Here is a 6,624-nt window from a genome sequence, read left to right as displayed (position 1 = left end):
ACCCCCTAGTCAACTACTGAGGGTCCGCGCCGAGGGAGCGCAGATTGTCGATGCTTTGAACTTACCGTCTCCAGACAGCCGATATCTTTAAAGGGACAGGACACCTGGGCATTGGGGCAGGTACCGTGCAGAGGATCACAGTGCGCCTCCAACTGGTGAGAGAAAAGATAGGTACAACTTCAGTAAAAAAAAGACACACACAGCTTTCGACACAGAGTGCGAGGAAGACGAAAGGAAGAGCAGTTTCTAGAATGGACAGATGAGAAGAACAGAAGATGGAAGGGGGGTTTTAAACAATGACTGGATGAGGGTCTCAGTCTGAAATCTCGAACAGGAGAGTGAAGAATGACGAAACTGAGACAAGGAGCCCACCCCTCCACAGAACGGGAACATCCCCGTGCCCCATTCCCACTGGAATTGAGATTTAAAAGCAGGAAGGAAGGCTGCTCACCTCGGCCTTGGTCAGGTCAGTTTGGCCACAGGCTGGACACTCCTCTTTCCGTTTGACGCAGGACGCAGTGTGATCCTAAGAAAACAAAGCCTCAAAGTCAGCGCCTGGAACTCGGCACGCCCTCCGACAGGAGAGGGAGGGCAGAGACTCACTTCCTTTAACCATTGATTCATTCACGGGACATGGGAGTCACTGGCTGGGCCAGCATTTATTACCCACCCCTAGCTGCCCAAAGGTCAACCACATTGCTGTGGCTCTGGAGTCACGTAGGCCAGACAGGGCGAAGTAGGCGGATTTCCTGCCCTCGTGAATCAGATGGGTTTTTCCCGACAATGGTTTCATGGTCATCACTCCATCCCTTTTTATATTGAATTCAAATGCCACCATCTCCAGTGGTGGGATTCGAACCCAGGTCCCAGAGCGTTACCTGAGTTTCTGGATTAATAGTTTAGTGATAAAAGCATGGGTGCAGAGCCGAGCTGTGTATCAAAACCCCCAGGAATACTCTGAGGGTGGGATTTTCCAGCCCAGCCTACTGCTGGGATCTTCAGGCAACTCCCTGCCTGAATCATAGAATCCCTACAGTGCCAGAAGGAGGCCATTCGGCCCATCGCACCCGCACCGACCACAATCCCACCCCACCCCAGCCCTAGCCCCGTATCCCACACGCTAATCCCTCCAACCTACACATCTCAGGACACTAAGGGGCAATTTTAGCACGGCCAATCAACCTAACCCGCACATCTTTGGAGTGTGGGAAGAAACTGGAGGAAACCCACGCAGACACAAGGAGAATGTGCACACAGACAGTGACCCGAGCCGGGAACCGAACCCATGTCCCTGGTGTTGAGAGGCTGCAATGCCAACCACTGGGCCACCCTGCCTTCAACCCAAATGCTTGAATTCACTCCCTAAACTTCTCTCTACCCCCACAAGCACCCCCCTTCTCCCCCTCCCCCCTCAAGCTTTCCTGTCACACGGCGTCGCTCAGTGTCAGACACTGATGGAGAACACTCCTGTTTGACGCCCTCAGGAGGTGCTACATCAATGCACACTGGCACAGTTAGTACCGACGGCAAGCGGTTAACCCCACGCGGGGCCCGGCCAGCCTCGCCACCCACCTCTCGCAGCTTGTGGGTGCAGAGGGTCTGGCACTGGGGGCACAGCTCCATCCGCCACTCGCACTCCTGTGTCTCGTGTAGCGCCATCTTCTTCCTGGGGCCGATCGCCTCACAGCCGAATGTGATGTTGGAACACGGGACCACGTGGAAGTCACACTGGGCCCGGTGTGTGCGCTGAGGGAGAGAGAGGGGGAGGGGGAGAGGGGGTCAACAGTCAAATTACACTTCAAGAAAGGGTTCCATTCAGTGGAAACACACCCAAGAAATTCAGCTTATACTGACCCCCCCCACAGTGCGGCGCTCCCTCAGCTGTATCAACAACCCCCATCTCCCTCCTCCCCCCTTCTCCTCCCCCTCTTCTCCACCACCTCTTCTCCTCCCCCCTCCCCCCAGATTCTGGAATTTTGTTGGGTCACTGTGTTCCCCCTCTCCCCCTCACCCCCCCTTCCCCCCCCCCTCCCCAGCTTACCAGGTAGTTCCGCAGTGTCCCTCTCCAGTCACAGCCCTCTCTGTATGCAGTGCACTGGATTGTGGTGGCGTAGGCATCGTTTTCAGCCGCTCTGTCATGATAGACCTGCGGGGGAGGGGAGACAGAAAGGGAGGATGGGGTCAGCCTAAAAAAGAGGACACAAGGGGGGGGAAAAAAGGGCCTGCATTTATGTAGCGCCGCCCCATCAGTGAGGTCGTTCGGGTCGCGCAACGCATTTGAGCAAACAGCAATATAACGACACACTTTGTTCTTTCGTAGAATCCCTACACTGCAGAAGGAGGCCGTTCAGCCCATCAGGCTTGCACCCACAACAATCCCACCCAAGCCCCTTTTCCCGTAACCTCGTGTATTTACCTTGCTAGTACCCCTACCATTCAGGGGCAATTCACCATAGCTAATCCACCGAACCCACGCATCTTTGGGACACTAAGGGGCAATTTAGGACGGACAATCCACCTAACCCGCACATCTTTGGGGTGGGGGGTGGAAACTGGAGTAAACCCACGCAGACATGGGGAGAACGTGCAAACTCCACACAGACAGTGACCCGAGCCGGGAATCGAACCCGGGTCCCCGGCGCTGTGAGGCAGGAGGGTTTGGAGTGTGCACATTCTCTGCGTGGCTTTCCTCCTGTTGTTCCAGATTTCCACCCCCCCACACACAGTCTGAAAGCTGTGAAGGTTGGGTGGATTGGCCATGCTAAATTGCCCCTTAGTGGCCTTGGATGCCTAGGTTAGAGGGACTAGCAGGGCAAATGTGTGGGGTTATGGGGATAGGGCCTGGTTGGGATTGTCGTCCATACAGACTTGATGGGCCGAATGGCATCCTTCTGACTGTAGGGTTTCGATGATTCTAGGGATGGCAATAAATGCTGGCCAGCCAGCAACACCCATATCCCTTGGGTAAATAGGGAGGGAATGGAGGGATATGGACTGACTCAGGTCACAGGGCCTGTTTCCATGCTGTTCTTTTCTCTGGAAAGACGCAATCTCCGATCAGGTGGCACTCCCTCAGTCTGGCACTGGGAGTGTCAGACTGGGGGACTAAGCAGTCAGTCTCCAGAGTGGAAGCACTGGGAGTGCTGAGGCAAGGCTCAGGGTGAGGTCAGCCATCCTCTGCATCACGCCAGCGAGCTAACCACCGCTGTCTTCCCAGAAGCAGGGAGGGCAGACAGTTCACGCAGCAGAAGCAGAAACAGAGTGTTCAGTCACGACAGCTCCCACTGGACTCCCTCATCAGTTTCACTTCCTCACTGTAATTCACCCACTCCGTTCATGAAAAATTCCCAGCAGTGGGAAAGGAAATTCTAAAACAATCGGGTGCAGGGTACTTCCAAAGCAATGACATCAGGATGTTAACACATAGTGGCGACAGACGATCACTGTGCACTTACAATCCAGTCTGTGACTCACTCCCAGGTATCCACTATTCCATATATAAACCATCTGGACCCCTCGATTAGATTCCAGTCTGTCACTCAGTCCCAGATATCCATTATTCTATATATAAACCATCTGAACCCCTCGATTAGATTCCAGTCTGTAACTCAATCCCAGGTATCCATTATTCTATATATAAACCATCTGAACCCCTCGATTAGATTCCAGTCTGTAACTCACTCCCAGGTATCCAGTATTCTATATATAAACCATCTGAACCCCTCGATTAGATTCCAGTCTGTAACTCACTCCCAGGTATCCATTATTCTATATATAAACCATCTGAACCCCTCGATTAGATTCCAGTCTGTAACTCACTCCCAGGTATCCAGTATTCTATATATAAACCATCTGAACCCCTCGATTAGATTCCAGTCTGTAACTCACTCCCAGGTATCCATTATTCTATATATAAACCATCTGAACCCCTCGATTAGATTCCAGTCTGTAACTCACTCCCAGGTATCCATTATTCTATATATAAACCATCTGAACCCCTCGATTAGATTCCAGTCTGTAACTCACTCCCAGGTATCCAGTATTCCATATATAAACCATCTGAACCCCTCGATTAGATTCCAGTCTGTAACTCTTATATCTGCTGTGTTTCTTGTTAAGAATCCCTCCAGGTTGTACATTGCTGACATGCACAATACACATGCATTCATTCTGGTCGCTGTCCTTACTACTGGCTGGCTCCCTTGTAAGTACCTAAACCCCCATCAAGCAAAGCCATCGATGAAAGAGCAAATTTTCAATGAATTAGGAGCCCTACCTTGGATCGCAGGACCTTCTGTTGACAAACAGTGCAGTCTGCCTCATTCTCTGTTCTGAGAGAAAGAGATAAAACCAATGTGTTAATGTATATGGAATTCGGCCATAGATCAACCACAGTTGCACTGACTGACGGAACAATGCCTGGGGGCTGAATGACCTCCTCCTGTCGCTACAGATAACAATTCACATTCCATCGTCTGACTCAGTACTGCCAGTATTTGCAGCTTTGCCATCGGCACAGTGGTTAGCACCGCTGCCTCACAGTGCCAGGGACCTGGGTTCAATTCCTAGCCTCGGGTCACTGTCTGTGCGGACTCTGCATGTTCTCCCTGTGTCTGCGTGGGTTTCTTCCGGGTGCTCCAGTTTCCTCCCACAGTTTAAAAGTTGTGCAGGTGAGGGTACATTGAGGGAGAATTTAGCACGGCCAGTGTATCCGAACAGTCACCAGAGTGTGGCGACTAGGGGATTTTCGCAGTAACTTCATTGTAGTGTTAATGTAAGCCTACTTGTGACACTAATAAATAAACAAAACTTTTCAGTGCTTACTCTGTGGGAGTATTCAAAACTTAACAATTGGGGAACTAGTCAAATTAAAAGTTAAAGTTTATTTATTAGTGTCACAAGTAGGTTTACATTAACACTGCAATGAAGTTACTGTGAAAATTCCCTCGTCGCCACACTCCGGTGCCTGTCGGGTACACTGGGAGAATTTAGCATAAATCCACCTAACCAGCACATCTTTCAGACTGTGGGAGGGAAACGGAGCACCCGGAGGAAACCCACGCAGACACAGGGAGAACGTACAGACTCCACACAGACAGTGACCCAAGCTGGGAATCGAACCCAGGTCCCTGCTGCTGTGGGTTGTGATCCTTGTCTCTCTCGTATAATCCTTGGCACACAGACGGCGATGGGTATTTTGAATTGATTTGTCACTTGTAGTAACATACACTGAAAAGTATTATTTCTTACGCGCTATAGAGACAAAACATACCGTTTATAGAGAAGGAAACGAGACAGTACAGAATGTAGTGTTACAGTCATAGCTAGGGTATAGAGAAAGATCAACTTAACGTAAAATAAGTCCATGCCTTATGTATCTGTGTACCCCTTACCCCAAAATCCAGCAACACCTCCTCCCCACCCCACCAAAGTACAGACACCAGCCATCAGACCCACTTCTTGAGAACAAGCGGGAGATAATCAGAGAGAATAAGAGAGATAGAGAGAGGTGGGGGGGGGGGGACGCCTTCGCAACTCACTTGAACAGGTTCTCCAGACAGGCGGTGCAGTAACGGTGTCCACACTCGGTCTGCTTGGGTTTAATGAGGAGGAAGCAGCAGGCAGAGCAGAGGCAAGAGCTGTTGCTCGGGTCGACCGGGGTGATCCCGGAGACGAGGGCCACCATGGTAGTTCCGCTAAGAGTCAGAGAGAGGATTAAATGGGTCTCAGCTTTCTGTGTTGCAATTTCCCTGGGACAAATGTATCCAATCTGCTGGCAGAAGGCTTTAAAGTAAGAGGGGGTTTCCCCCCTCCCAAGTACGTCATCCTAATTGTGACGTCGCATTCCGGAGCCCCGCCCCTCAAGCGCTCAGTTTCGGAATGTTAGGGAATCCCGAGGAGGCTCTGGCTCCAGACAGCTATCCCTCCCTTCCCCCAGCAGCCCAGCCGACAGGAATAACGTCTCCCAACTACCCCTTTAATTCCCCTTAAAAACTTCGATCCAACCCCCCCTCTCCCCCAACCTTTTGACCTTCCAAATCACAGGGGGAGGCCACCCTCAGGATGGGACGGAGGATTTGAGCTCCAAGGGTGGACTTGATTGGGCTTGGATTGTTTTCTCCAGGCTGAGGGGAGACATGATCGAGGTGGATAATGTTATAAGGGATTTGATGGTATCAGGTAATGATACACAGTGGTTAGCACTGCTGCCTCTCAGCGTCAGGGACCCGGGTTCGATTCCAGCCTCGGGTCACTCTCTGTGTGGCGTTTGCACATTCTCCCCGTGTCTGCGTGGGTTTCCTCCGGGTGCGCCAGTTTCCTCGCAGATTCCAAAGATGTGCGGGTTAGGTTGATTGGCCGTGCTAAATTGCCTTGTGTTAGGGTAAATGGGGCCCAGGTGGGATTGTGGTCAGTGCAGACTCAATGCTCTGTACAGATTCCATGATTTTATGTATTGGGAAACAGTGAAAAGTATTGTTTCTTGCACGCTACACAGACAAAAAAACAAAGAACAGGCCCTTCGGCCCTCCAAACCTGTGCCGATCATGATGCCCTAACTCAACTAAAAAAAACTTTGTTCCCTTACTTGGACCGCATCCCTCTATTCCCTCCCTAATCATGGAC

At 51.2% G+C, this 6,624-nt stretch overlaps 1 pseudogene across 1 annotated transcript in view; it reads right to left on the bottom strand.

The window, feature by feature from the left end:
* LOC145348695 (TNF receptor-associated factor 3-like) overlaps positions 1–6,242 on the bottom strand; it is a 7,334-nt pseudogene extending 1,092 nt beyond the window's left edge. The window contains exons 1-6 of the transcript XR_013887959.1: positions 5,541–6,242; positions 4,277–4,331; positions 2,042–2,146; positions 1,573–1,746; positions 452–526; positions 66–152 (exon numbers count right to left, since the gene is read on the bottom strand). The product of XR_013887959.1 is annotated as a TNF receptor-associated factor 3-like (transcript). The remainder of the gene's footprint in view (positions 1–65; positions 153–451; positions 527–1,572; positions 1,747–2,041; positions 2,147–4,276; positions 4,332–5,540) is intronic.
* Positions 6,243–6,624: the final 382 nt, after the last annotated feature.

Source organism: Carcharhinus amblyrhynchos, chromosome 9 (genome assembly GCF_965287045.1).
Source record: "Carcharhinus amblyrhynchos chromosome 9, sCarAmb.v2.hapA, whole genome shotgun sequence".
Taxonomy (NCBI): domain Eukaryota; kingdom Metazoa; phylum Chordata; class Chondrichthyes; order Carcharhiniformes; family Carcharhinidae; genus Carcharhinus; species Carcharhinus amblyrhynchos.
The sequence above is the reverse complement of the archived record's forward strand: the minus strand, read 5'-3'. Positions and strand labels throughout refer to the sequence as shown.